General features: G+C 45.2%; 1 long non-coding RNA gene across 1 annotated transcript in view; it reads right to left on the reverse strand.

Annotated features, from left to right (window-relative positions):
* Window positions 1–15,234, reverse strand: part of LOC140069315 (uncharacterized) — a 98,862-nt gene that overhangs the window by 64,561 nt on the left and 19,067 nt on the right. The gene's annotated exons all lie outside the window — the stretch shown is intronic.

Raw genomic sequence — 15,234 nt, forward strand, 5'->3', positions numbered from 1 at the left:
GCAGGGATCAGGACCCAACAATACCGGGTATTACAGGAATCGGGACCCAACAATACCGGGTATTACAGGAATCAGGACCAAACAATACTGGGTATTGCAGGGATCAGGACCCAACAATACCGGGTATTACAGGGATCGGGACTTATAAATACTGGGTATTGCAGGGATCAGGACCCAACAATACCGGGTATTACAGGGATCAGGACCCAACAATACCGGGTATTACAGGAATCAGGACCCAACAATACCGGGTATTACAGGAAACAGGACCCAACAATACCGGGTATTACAGGAATCAGGACCCAACAATACCGGGTATTACAGGAATCAGGACCCAACAATACCGGGTATTACAGGAATCAGGACCCAACAATACCGGGTATTACAGGAAACAGGACCCAACAATACCGGGTATTACAGGGATCAGGACTCTACAATACCGGGTATTACAAAGAACGGGACTTATCAATACCGGGTATTACAAAGAACGGGACTTATCAATACCGGGTATTACAAAGAACGGGACTTATCAATACCGGGTATTACAGGAATCGGGAGTCAACAATACTGGGTATTACAGGTATTGGGACTTAGTAGGTTTCCTCCGGTTTCCTCCCACACTCCAAAACATACTGTTAGGTTGATTAGAATGTGAGCCCCATTGGGGACAGGGACTGATTTGGCAAGTTCTGCATAATCTGTAGACCCTATATAAATAAAGAATTATTACTTTTATTAACAATACTGAGTATTACCAACAAGAACAGGAATTGTGTCCCAAAAATACCAACAAGACTCAACATTAGTGGCTACGACAGGTATCAGGACTCGAAAATACCATCAAGAACACGGGACTCAGGACCAAAAAGCTACAACAGAGATCAGGTCTCAAAAATACAGACGGTACTTTTCAAAAAAATCCTATCCACAGCAGTGATTGAGACTGATTGAGCCAAAAATACCAGAAAGACTAAAAAATAGAAACAACAGGGGGTGCAGGACTCAAAAATACCTGTCACAGTCCTAAACAGGTCTTAAAAATGTGAAGCATAGTACGGGGCAAGACTCAAAAATATTGGTTACCAAAGGGAGCAGAAATCAAACATACTGGGAAGGAATTAGAGAAATACCGGACAGAGTAGAGGGGGCGGGACTTAAAGATATCGACTACAACAGGTGGCGGGGCTCAAAAACGCCTGGTTGGGAGAGGGTCTAATAGACATAGGAATTAAATATACCAACCACAGTAAGTGCCGGGGCCTAAAAATACGGACGTCTTATGTACTGGTTGTGTTACTGCAGCTCAGAGGAAGCAGGTGCAATACCAGACACAACCCCTGGACAGGGGGGGGCGCTGTTTCTGGAAGAAAGCAGTCATAGGTAGGAGCTGATATCGACTCCTGGTGAGGAGACCCTTCTGCTACACAAGATGATACCAGTATGATACATAACACAGGGGCGGTGGGGGCCCAATTATAGACTTTGCAGTGGGGCCCGGAAGTTTAAAGGCACACCCCGGCATCAGTCGCTTTCTGGCAGGGAAACATGGAGTTAATCATGAGTGATGTGAAGAAACAGATGGAGATAGATGGATAAAATGCACAAACTGGAAGTTTCTATCATGAAATCTGAGTAGATACATGGAACATTCCGGGCCGGCGTCGGAGCCTCATCTGGACGCACTCCCCCGGCTCTGCATAAAGTTCCCATCGGGAATGAGATCAAGAGGCCTCCATGTCACATCCCGAAAACCGTCCTCGGCCTCCGCCACTGGCCGGCAGGATGCCCAAACTGCAGCGGAGGATCAGCTGGGGAGGCAGCTGTGATGTGCTCCGTGCCTCCCCCGCTGGAAGGAAGAGGCAGGAAAAGAGGCTGCGGGGGGCAAATAGGAACTCATCCCAGAAACCGAGATGTGAGGCCCCGTGGGGCGGAGGATGAGGGTGATGGGGGTCTGTGGAGCGTGCGAGGAGTGAAACTATCAGAAGTCTCCGTACTAGGGAGGAGAGGACAACGCAACATCGGAGATTGGGACATCTATGTGGTGCACAGCGACCCCCTAACACATAACACTGATATCTAATAGTCTATGTCATATCCATATCTATCTATCTATCTATCTCATATCTATATATCTATCATATCTATCTATCTCCTATCTATCTATTATCTATCTATCTATCTATCTATCTATCTATCTATCTATCTATCTCATATCTATCTATCTATCTCCTATCTATCTCATATCTATCTATCTATCTATCTATCTATCTATCTATCTCCTATCTATCTATCTATCTATCTATCTATCTCCTATCTATCTATTTATCTATCTATCTATCTATCTATCTATCTATCTATCTATCTATCTATCCATCTCATATCTATCTATCTATCTATCTATCTATCTATCTATCTATCTATCTCCTATCTATCTATCTATCTATCTATCTATCTCCTATCTATCTATCTATCTATCTATCTATCTCCTATCTATCTATTTATCTATCTATCTATCTATCTATCTATCTATCTATCTATCTATCCATCTCATATCTATCTATCTCCTATCTATCTATCTATCTATCTATCTATCTATCTATCTATCTATCCATCTCATATCTATCTATCTATCTCCTATCTATCTATCTCCTATCTATCTATCTATCTATCTATCTCATATCTATCTATCTCATATCTATCTATCTATCTATCTACTATCTATCTATCTATCTATCTCATATCTATCTATCTCCTATCTATATATCTATCTATCTATCTATCTATCTATCTATCTATCTCATATCTATCTATCTATCTATCTCCTATCTATCTCATGTCTATCTATTTATCTATCTATCTATCTATCTCATATCTATCTATCTCATATCTATTTCATATCTATCTATCTCCTATCTATCTATCTCACATCTATCTATCTCATATTTATCTATCTATCTCCTATATATCTATCTATCTCATAACTATCTATCTCATATCTATCTATCTATGTCCTATATATCTATCTCCTATCTATCTCATGTCTATCTATCTATCGCATATCTATCTCATATCTATCTATCTCCTATGTATCTATCTCCTATCTATCTATCTATCTATCTATCTATCTATCTATCTCATATCTATCTATCTATCTATCTATCTATCTATCTATCTATCTATCTATCTCATATCTATCTATCTATCTATCTCATATCTATCTATCTATCTATCTCATATCTATCTATCTCATATCTATCTATCTATCTATCTCCTATCTATCTATCTATCTATCTATCTATCTATCTATCTATCTATCTATCTATCTCATATCTATCTATCTATCTATCTCATATCTATCTATCTATCTATCTCATATCTATCTATCTATCTCTCTATCTTTGTATCTATCTATCTATCTATCTCCTATCTATCTATCTCATATCTATCTATCTGTCTATCACATATCTATCTCTCTATCTTTGTATCTCTCTGTCTGGTATGTATTTTTGTTATCTCTCTCAGTAGACGTTGGTGTTGTGGTATCTAATAATATGGCGGCCTCCCCCTCAGGTTGTGTTTCCTCTGCATTGTGTAGGTGTTTGTGTACTTAGTGCAGGGGTTAATGTCTCCACGCGTGTGTGTGTGTGTCAGATGTCTGTCTGGGCGCGTGTGTGTTCAATTTCAGGGTGGGTGATGTTATTGCCACAAGCTCATTAGGCCGATATTGTTTTTTAATCAGTGCCATGGCAACGATGATGCAAGCCTGCACTCCACACCTGATCCACTCTGCCTCTCACCACCCTCTTCTTCTCCGCAGCGATGTCTCTTACTGCAAGGCCTCCGAGACCATCTGTGTCAAGTTGGTGGGAGGGAGAACTTGTCCCGGCTTCTCTCTCGCTCTGGAATTCTGAGTGGGAAATAAGGCCATGGACTTTCTGTAGAGCACATACAAGGTGGCCCTCAAGTAACATCACTTTGTGAGGGTCAACGACTGGTCACAGGGGGACAACATAGACATCATTTTCGCCATTATCTGTAGGACGTAGATGGTTTCTCATATTCGTTGTCATCTCATAACTCAGTGATCTGATATGTCTCTTCCATTATTCCAAAGATAGATCTTTACGTAGACTCAGCAACACAAACATCTTCACCGTCTCCATGAATGGTCTTAGCATTGGACCATGGTGGGCTTCAGTCATGGTCACGTCTTAATGGACCTTGTAGGTTTAATTCCATGTTACTCTTAAAGTTCTCTCCAGAGAAGTTCATCATTGCTAAGTTTCTGACTAACTTGAAGTCGGGAATCTTAGGAACCTACTTGTTCCTCTTTCTTAAAGGGGATGCCTGGTTTCAGGTACAGGTTAAGAAACAGAGCAATGTTTACCAGCCGAATCCCACGTTGCTGTGTCGTTCTGTTTCTGCTGCTCCCTCAAAGGTTTTTTGTCATGGTCACAGTGGTCATCACCACTGGAGACAATCACCACCGTTCTAGTGATGTCTCCACAGTCGGCCGGTCAACTTGGTCTCACTGATGGGCGGAAGTGGACACATCCTGGGTTTTCGCTGAAACTTGGCATTTCTTCAAAGTGTCCTCACACCCACTGTAAAAGTTATGAACCCTCTAAATAATTTTTCAAGCCGCAGCCTTCAGAGTAATCAGCAGCTAGTGGATGGTAGGCTACTAGGAATGCATAGAGCAGAGGATGGTCAGAGGTCATGACCTGAGGTCAAGATCAGATAAACCAGGAGGCCTTCACTGCAAGCACCAGGTGATAAATCTATAGGAGCAAATTCCAGAAACAAGGCTAAGGTCAAGGCCAGGTTTTGAATTAGGAAAGATGGTATTGGCTTGGAAGGATTGTGCCTTCAGTTATAGATTGTCACTAATGTGGGGTAGTAGGTGTAGCTGATGATCACAGGCAAATGTTTAAGGCCAAAATGGGGAGAGATGTGTAATGCTTGATAGAGCTCATTGGTGGAGGACCAGCCATACTTCATTTTAGACTGTGGTTGATAAGCTTCATTGTCGCTTCTATTCCAAGAACCATCAAAGTTGACTATACCCTCTGATTTCGAATGTATTTCCCATCGTTGGGGATCAGTTTCTTCATGATTCTACTTCTTCAACATGGTGGTCAAATGTAATACCAATCTCTGTTGGTTCAATCTGGTCCACAAAACTCTTTTTTTATAGTCTATCGCGGTGGATCAGAACCTTTGATAGACCTGGTGCATGGAACCACCAGGTTGTTAACTATAGGAATAGCCTCTCTTTGTTGACAGATGACTCGTCAAGTGTGCACTGCACCATCTATCATCTATGATGTTCTCCATGGACCATCTATGGTCAGAGCACGCAGAGTTAGTTTAATCTGATGCACGGTTTATGGGTCAGAGCTGGCAGAACAAGGTCAGTCAGGTAAATAGGCCCAGGTCAAAACACGAGTAGTCAGGAGACACAAGAGCAGATGCAAACTAACAAGCTAGAAACCTGTGTAGGAAGGCGCCTTAAGTATACCTCAGGTGCAAGAGGTTGGTTGGTAACACACTGTAAGGTTTAGGGTTTCTTAAAGGACCAGCATATCCTACATATCCTTGGTACAACATGAGTTTTGAGCCAGGATATGCTTTATGACAGAGTAGATGACCTCTACCTTGGTTTCAATGGAGTCCATGCTTCTTCAATAGCTGGTAGCCAAGCATTATCATATTCTTCTGAAGGGACTAGAAAACTACCAGACACCACTGCTTTATCTTAAACAAAGGATTGGGTATGTTGAAAATCAACATGCCCAATCCCTTATTTCCCCTATATCCAAAGAACGTAGGCCAAAAATCTAAACTATATCACATGCTTGGCACAGTATTGCCAAAATTTGCATGCTTGGCTAACCATATTATACTGTGTAATGTCATCCTGTTCACAATCTCAGAAGAAGTCACATTTTACGGTATTTGTTTAAAAAAAAAAAAACCCAAACTACGGAGTAAAGAACGTCTAATTGAATTACGAGAAGAAGTTGCAGTAGCCCTGGCCGATCTCCAGCGCTTATTAGTCTCTAATTTAACGTGGGCTCACATATTCTTCGGAAATCTGTTCTTATCATTAACAGAAAGGACCATACAGTTTAGGAGAAACATTTGGCCCATTGATACGATCCGTGAGGCGGCAAGCTGTCCTCTGCTGTGTCTTACATCATGGTGATTCTTGACCTTGAAGGAAACTTTACTCATTACTATTTTGTGTAAAGTTAAGATGCAAAGTTCTACTTCACTGTGATTCTGGAATCTTCTGGGCCAAGGCTTACTGTGATGCCTTCACCATTGCCACCAAGGAAAGTATTTCCTATGAATGGATGGTACCAAAATCTGAAGAAAATGAGGCCTAGGGTATTGACTAAGCAACAATATTACCAGTGGATTAAAATGAAGTACTGGAAACATCTCCACCATCATCTTCCGACATCGGAAAAGTTCCATGAGTGTCCGAAATTGAACCGCCCCCAAGAAGTGTCTTTCAGGGTAATGCAATTTATTCATGTCGGTTATAGTCCTGGTTCCGGAGCTTCAAAAGATGATGTCTACTGATATGTCTCCATCTTATCAGTGGTGTTATCTCCTGACATGTCTCTAACTTCTCTGGGATGTTGTCTTCTGGCATATTTCTTTGTAATTGGTGAAATTGTCTTGTGAAATTTCTCTGTTTTATCAGTGATATTGAGGGTCATTTACTAAGGGCCCGATTCGCGTTTTCCCGACGTGTTACCCGAATATTTCCGATTTGCGCCGATTTTCCCTGTATTGCCCTGGGATTTTGGCGCACGCGATCGGATTGTGGCACATCGGTGCTGGCATGCACGCGACGGAAATCGGGGGGGGGGGGCGTGGCCGAACGAAAACCCGACAGATTCGGAAAAACCGCCGCATTTAAAAAAAAAAGTGTTGTGGAACTCGCACTTACCTTCACCAGGTATAGGCCGGTGAACTTCAGTGCATTCCGGCGGGCCTCGGGGAACTTCAGCGCAGCAGCGCCACCTGGTGGACGTCGGAGGAACTACCTTAGTGAATCCCGGCCGGACCCCAATCCACCGCAGAGAACGCGCCGCTGGATCGCGAATGGACCGGGTAAATAAATCTGCCCCATTGTCTTGTGAAATTTCTCTGTTTTATCAGTGATATTGGGGCAGATTTACTTACGCGGTCCATTCGCGATCCAGCGGCGCGTTCTCTGCGGTGGATTCGGGTCCGGCTGGGATTCACTAAGGCAGTTCCTCCGACGTCCACCAGGTGGCGCTGCTGCGCCGAAGTTCCCCGAGGCCCGCTGGAATGCACTGAAGTACACCGGCCTATTCTTCGTGAAGGTAAGTGCAAGTCTCGCGACACTTTTTTTTTTTAGTAAATGACCCCCATTGTCTTCTGAAATGTCTCCAACTTCTCTGTGAAGTTGTCTTTAGACATGTCTATCTTATTGGTGAATATGTCTTATCTTATCAATCATGTTGACTTCTGACATGTCTCCATACTCTGGCACAATATGACAAGTGACGCTCCCTTGTGACATGCTCTATCTTCTGACGTGTTATCCCCGGGGTGATGTTGTCTTCTGAATAATGTTATCTTCTTGTGTGTTATCTCCATCGTGATGTTATGTTCTTCCATGAGATCTTCTGAAGGGTAATTCTTGAGGGAGATAACCCTGCATATTTTTGAGCTTGTGCCCTAAATTGTCTTGGGTTTCCGAAACATGGAGAACTAGAGTCCAATGTGCTATTTTACAGGAGGTATTGGTCAGTCCTCACCTGGAGATCCCTGTGATTATACAATGGGCAATGTTTTTAACATGGAATCTTTGAACCTTAAGGAAAGGTTGAGATTTTTTTTTATAAATGTCAGAGCTTTGTGCCACCAAGTTGTCTTATGTTGTTCTCTATGACTCAAATGCCCAATGTGACTAAAAGGAGCTAAAAAATGGGTATCCCAAAAGTATGGCCAACCATGATGGACCCGATTGGTGCAACATATGATCCTGGGTGAACAAAAACTGTTTAATGGAGATGTAGTCGGTTGTAAAACAGATGTTAAAGGGAAGCACAGAAGACCCTCGTTCTGGGCAACAGGTTGGAGAAGACGGCAATCTGTCAGCTCTGTAATAAATGACCCATTGTATGTGGAGATCAATGGAGAAGAAAGAATGTTTTGCCTCCGTGTCTCACAGACGCAACGCTCTGTCAGGAGGCTAATTACTCAAATAATAATCAAGTACATCTATGAACCAAAAGTCATCATCAACCAACTCCTTGTCATCTGCGTCCAAGATGCTGAGAATCTTAAAGTCTCTGGAGAATTTCCAATGTGCTTTATGCCGGAGATGATAGTTGAGTAAATGTTGGTCTATCCATGGTATGTTTTCGAAAAACTCCATCGGTTGATGTAGAAAAAGTAGTTAATTTTGAGTAGGCATGGCCAATAGGGGATAAATTGCTCTATCCATGTGGAGATTTGGAAGCATTATTGGTTGGCCAAGATTTAAAGGTTTATGCAGGTTTTGGATTGAGGTAGACGTAGGCAGGGAATGATGCAACCCCTGCCACCTGGCACTCATCGGAACTATCGGGAGGCGGGAGCAGGTGATGCACCGCAGATAGTTCTACACCAGGTCTGACCTTAAACTGCGCCCACTACGCTACTGACCGTGCCTCCTTAATACCCCACCACTCCCACTTGCCATGGACGAGGCATAAGGTGGAGAATAGGTGCAATTTCTGGACGTACGGCAGGAACCGTGCCGTCGGAAAACCCGATGGATTCGGAAAAACTGCAGAATTTAAAAAACGAATTGTGTCGCAAAATCAATCACTCACGTGCACCAGGAATAGGATGGTGAACTCCGGCGGACCTCGGCGCAGCAGCGACACCTGGTGGACATCGGGCGCACGACCTTAGTGAATCGCCGGAAGACCCGAATCCTCGTCGGAGAACGCACCGCTGGATCGCGACAGGACCGGGTAAGTAAATGTGCCCCAATGAGTTGAGTAGAAGTTGATGTTTCCATGTGATGGTTTCGGATAACTATTGCTTGACGTAGAAATAGAGGATTTCAGATTCCCTAAATGATCACACGTTGAGGATAAAAATGGAAGTTTACCAAAGCCCTGGTTGGATATATTAGACCTGGTGGCACATTTATCATACGCCGGCACTAAATGAATCCCCGCCCCCCACCCCCACCCCCCAGAGTTTTTGAACTCCTTTTGGTTGAAATAGAAATAAAGGTTTATGCAGGTTTACATGGTTTGCTGTGCCGGTGGTCAGTTCTGAAAAGGTGCAGGTTATAGCTGGTCCCCCCGTGGCCCGGACCCCCTTCATCTAACGCCAGTGCCAAGTTCGGGTGCAGGGTAAAGAGAAGTTCTACCTTCCGCAATTAGGTCTACGCTGACGGATATTAAGCAGGAGGTCGGAGCCTCCTGGATCGGGGGTTTGGATCCGCCCCCAGTGGTCTTTCTCAGTCAGAAGTTGATCGACTAGTAGATCCAGACAAGATTTATCTATCTACAGTATGTACCGTATGTATCTCGTATCTATCACTTATCTACTTCTCTAATTCTACTATACTCTCCGATATAATACTGCACACATGGCACAGAGATAAGAAGATCCAGTGAGGAAGGGGTGAGAAGAAAGAGTCATACACAGAACTCGGGGTCAGGACGTTGCTGTATATGAGAAGATTTATAGGACTCGTTAATATGAGAACCTGTCGCGTAGCAGCGCACGTCTACTCTGTATGTAGCACACGCTGGACCTTGTAGAGATGGCGGTATTATTATCAGACTGTAGTCATTTTTAGTAATATGACATTTCCTATTTGCCCTTCATGGTCCATAGAATTTCTATTTACAATAAGGATCCGAGATGGTACAATGGACCATGGACATATGGCGCTGGGGCCCTATACGCCCCCTGACATTGAGGTCCCTACTATACACCCCCTGACATTGAGGTCCCTACTATACACCCCCTGACATTGAGGTCCCTACCATACGCCCCCTGACATTGAGGTCCCTACTATACGCCCCCGGACATTGAGGTCCCTACTATATGCCCCCTGACATTGAGGTCCCTACTATATGCCCCCTGACATTGAGGTCCCTACTATACGCCCCCTGACATTGAGGTCCCTACTATATGCCCCCTGACATTGAGGTCCCTACTATACGCCCCCTGACATTGAGGTCCCTACTATACGCCCCCTGACATTGATGTCCCTACTATACGCCCCCTGACATTGAGGTCCCTACTATACGCCCCCTGACATTGAGGTCCCTACCATACGCCCCCTGACATTGAGGTCCCTACTATACGCCCCCTGACATTGAGGTCCCTACTATATGCCCCCTGACATTGAGGTCCCTACTATACGCCCCCTGACATTGAGGTCCCTACTATACGCCCCCTGACATTGATGTCCCTACTATACCCCCCCTGACATTGAGGTCCCTACTATATGCCCCCTGACATTGAGGTCCCTACTATATGCCCCCTGACATTGAGGTCCCTACTATACGCCCCCTGACATTGAGGTCCCTACTATACGCCCCCTGACATTGAGGTCCCTACTATACGCCCCCTGACATTGAGATCCCTACTATACGCCCCCTGACATTGAGGTCCCTACTTTACGCCCCCTGACATTGAGGTCCCTACTATACGCCCCCTGACATTGAGGTCCCTACTATACGCCCCCTTACATTGAGGTCCCTCCTATATGCCCCCTGACATTGAGGTCCCTACTATATGCCCCCTGACATTGAGGTCCCTACTATACGCCCCCTGAAATTGAGGTCCCTACTTTACGCCCCCTGACATTGAGGTCCCTACTATACGCCCCCTGACATTGAGGTCCCTACTATATGCCCCCTGACATTGAGGTCCCTACTATATGCCCCCTTACATTGAGGTCCCTCCTATATGCCCCCTGACATTGAGGTCCCTACTATATGCCCCCTGACATTGAGGTCCCTACTATACGCCCCCTGAAATTGAGGTCCCTACTTTACGCCCCCTGACATTGAGATCCCTACTATACGCCCCCTGACATTGAGGTCCCTACTATATGCCCCCTGACATTGAGGTCCCTACTATATGCCCCCTGACATTGAGGTCCCTACTATATGCCCCCTGACATTGAAGTCCCTACTATACGCCCCCTGACATTGAGGTCCCTACTATACGCCCCCTGACATTGAAGTCCCTACTATACGCCCCCTGACATTGAAGTCCCTACTATATGCCCCCTGACATCTTCAACGCGCAGGTAGGTAGGTAGGTTTCCTTTAATATAAAGAAGCCACTGATGATACAACCGAAAAGGAAAACGCTGATTGGTTGTGAGGACAACACGACCCCTAATTTACATACAAAACTGCTCCCCCTACTGGTGACAAGAGAGGCAATAAAGAATACATAGCTGTATCTGCAGACCATCGCTCCTCTACCTCCTGATACATAATGATAAATCCTGCAGATTATTACACCCCTGACCTCTCTAGAGATCTGCAGAACATCGCTCTTCTACCTCCTGATACATAATGATAAATCCTGCAGATTATTACACCCCTGACCTCTCTAGAGATCTGCAGAACATCGCTCTTCTACCCCCTGATACATAATGATAAATCCTGCAGATTATTACACCCCTGACCACTCTAGACACCTGCAGAACATCACTTCTCTACCTCCTGATACATAATGATAAATCCTGCAGATTATTACACCCCTGACCTCTCTAGAGATCTGCAGAACATCGCTCTTCTACCTCCTGATACATAATGATAAATCCTGCCGATTATTACACCCCTGACCTCTCTAGAGATCTGCAGAACATCGCTCTTCTACCCCCTGATACATAATGATAAATCCTGCAGATTATTACATCCCTGACCTCTCTAGAGATCTGCAGAACATCGCTCTTCTACCCCCTGATACATAATGATAAATCCTGCAGATTATTACACCCCTGACCACTCTAGACACCTGCAGAACATCACTTCTCTACCTCCTGATACATAATGATAAATCCTGCAGATTATTACACCCCTGACCTCTCTAGAGATCTGCAGAACATCGCTCTTCTACCTCCTGATACATAATGATAAATCCTGCAGATTATTACACCCCTGACCACTCTAGACACCTGCAGAACATCACTTCTCTACCTCCTGATACATAATGATAAATCCTGCATATTATTACACCCCTGACCTCTCTAGAGATCTGCAGAACATCGCTCTTCTACCACCTGATACATAATGATAAATCCTGCAGATTATTACACCCCTGACCACTCTAGACACCTGCAGAACATCGCTCTTCTACCTCCTGATACATAATGATAAATCCTGCAGATTATTACACCCCTGACCACTCTAGACACCTGCAGAACATCGCTCTTCTACCTCCTGATACATAATGATAAATCCTGCAGATTATTACACCCCTGACCACTCTAGACACCTGCAGAACATCACTTCTCTACCTCCTGATACATAATGATAAATCCTGCTGATTATTACACCCCTGACCTCTCTAGAGATCTGCAGAACATCGCTCTTCTACCTCCTGATACATAATGATAAATCCTGCAGATTATTACACCCCTCACCTCTTTAGAGATCTGCAGAATTTCGCTCTTTTGCCCCAAGATACATAGAGAAAGATCCTGCAGGTTATCACACCCCGACCTCTCTAGAGATCTGCAGACCATTGCTCTGTCCCCTGACAGATGCACAGTGATATATCCTGCAAATTATTTCACCAAAAACCTCTCTAAAGTACTGCAGAGCATCGCTCCTTTATCTTCTGACAGATACATAGTGATATATCCCGCAGATCATTACACCAGTGGCTTCCCTAGAGATCTGCAGAACATTGCTCCTCTATGTCCTTCAGATAATCCCACCACTTCTCTTTATAGAGATCTGCAGCACATCGCTCCATCCTTGCATCAACCTCTAAAACCAGCCTATTTAACTCTTCACCCGCTGCGCTCCCACCTGCGTCCCTCACCTGCCTCTCTCCCGGTGCTACAGCCATCCACTGCCCTACCCCGCCGCTTCACAATCCCGTATCCTGACAGGAAGACGCGACACATTTTCCAAGTCACTAAATAATTAAAGTGAAACTGCGAGGCGCGTTATTAGGAAAACAGAAATAGAAAAAGGAAACTCATAAAGTAATAATCAGGATATTATAGCGCTGTTCATTATATGGCGGTGTAATAACCATATATCCCGCCCGGTGTCATGGCGGATGCTGCAGCGCCATCATGTTCACCACAAATGTAAGGATTGTCAATAAGAGTGAAAGTTCACGGTGACCGGTGAGATGCGTCGTAGAGAGTGAAAGTTCACGGTGACCGGTGAGATGCGTCGTAGAGAGTGAAAGTTCACGGTGACCGGTGAGATGCGTCGTAAAGAGTAAAAGTTCACAGTGACCGGTGAGATGCGTCATAGAGAGTGAAAGTTCACAGTGACCGGTAAGATGCGTCGTAGAGAGTGAAAGTTCACAGTGACCGGTAAGATGCGTCGTAGAGAGTGAAAGTTCACAGTGACCGGTAAGATGCGTCGTAAAGAGTGAGAGTTCACGGTGACCGGTGAGATGTGTCGTAGAGAGTGAAAGTTCACAGTGACCGGTAAGATGCGTCGTAGAGAGTGAAAGTTCACAGTGACCGGTAAGATGCGTCGTAAAGAGTGAGAGTTCACGGTGACCGGTGAGATGCGTCGTAGAGAGTGAAAGTTCACAGTGACCGGTAAGATGCGTCGTACAGAGTGAGAGTTCATGGTGACCAGTGAGATGTGTCGTAGAGAGTGAAAGTTCACAGTGACCGGTAAGATGCGTCGTATAGAGCGAGAGCTCACGGTGAGATGCGTCGTAAAGAGTGAGAGTTCATGGCAACCGGTGAGATGCGTCGTAGAGAGTGAAAGTTCACGGTGACCGGTGAGATGCGTCATAGAGAGTGAAAGTTCATGGCAACCGGTGAGATGTGTCGTAGAGAGTGAAAGTTCATGGTGACCGGTGAGATGCGTCATAGAGAGTGAAAGTTCATGGCAACCGGTGAGATGTGTCGTAGAGAGTGAAAGTTCATGGTGACCGGTGAGATGTGTCGTAGAGAGTGAAAGTTCATGGTGACCGGTGAGATGCGTCGTAGAGAGTGAAAGTTCATGGTGACCGGTGAGATGCGTTGTAGAGAGTGAAAGTTCACGGTGAGCGGTGAGATGCGTCGTAAAGAGTGAAAGTTCACAGTGACCGGTAAGATGCGTCGTACAGAGTGAGAGTTCACGGTGACCGGTGAGATGCGTCGTAGAGAGTGAAAGTTCACAGTGACCGGTAAGATGCGTCGTACAGAGTGAGAGTTCACGGTGACCGGTGAGATGCGTCGTAAAGAGTGAGAGTTCATGGTGACCAGTGAGATGTGTCGTAGAGAGTGAAAGTTCACAGTGACCGGTAAGATGCGTCGTATAGAGCGAGAGCTCACGGTGAGATGCGTCGTAAAGAGTGAGAGTTCATGGCAACCGGTGAGATGCGTCGTAGAGAGTGAAAGTTCACGGTGATCGGTGAGATGCGTCGTAGAGAGTGAAAGTTCAAAGGGGGCGGTGAGATATGTCGTGGAGAGTGAGAGTTCATGGTGACCAGTGAGATGCGTCGTAGAGAATGAAAGTTCATGGTGACCGGTGAGATGCGTCGTATAGAGCGAGAGCTCACGGTGAGATGCGTCGTAAAGAGTGAGAGTTCATGGCAACCGGTGAGATGCGTCGTAGAGAGTGAAAGTTCACGGTGACCGGTGAGAGGCGTCGTAGAGAGTGAAAGTTCACGGTGAGCGGTGAGATGCGTCGTAGAGAGTGAAAGTTCACGGTGACCGGTGAGATGCGTCGTAGAGAGTGAAAGTTCACGGTGACCGGTGAGATGCGTCGTAGAGAGTGAAAGTTCACGGTGACCGGTGAGATGCGTCGTAGAGAGTGAAAGTTCATGGTGACCGGTGAGATGCGTCGTAGAGAGTGAAAGTTCATGGTGACCGGTGAGATGCGTTGTAGAGAGTGAAAGTTCATGGTGACCGGTGAGATGCGCCGTAGAGAGTGAAAGTTCACGGTGACCGGTGAGATGCGTCGTAGAGAGTGAAAGTTCATGGTGACCGATGAGATGCGTTGTAGAGAGTGAAAGTTCCTGGTGACTGGT

This window comes from Engystomops pustulosus, chromosome 7, assembly GCF_040894005.1.
Source record: "Engystomops pustulosus chromosome 7, aEngPut4.maternal, whole genome shotgun sequence".
Classification (NCBI taxonomy): Eukaryota; Metazoa; Chordata; class Amphibia; order Anura; family Leptodactylidae; genus Engystomops; species Engystomops pustulosus.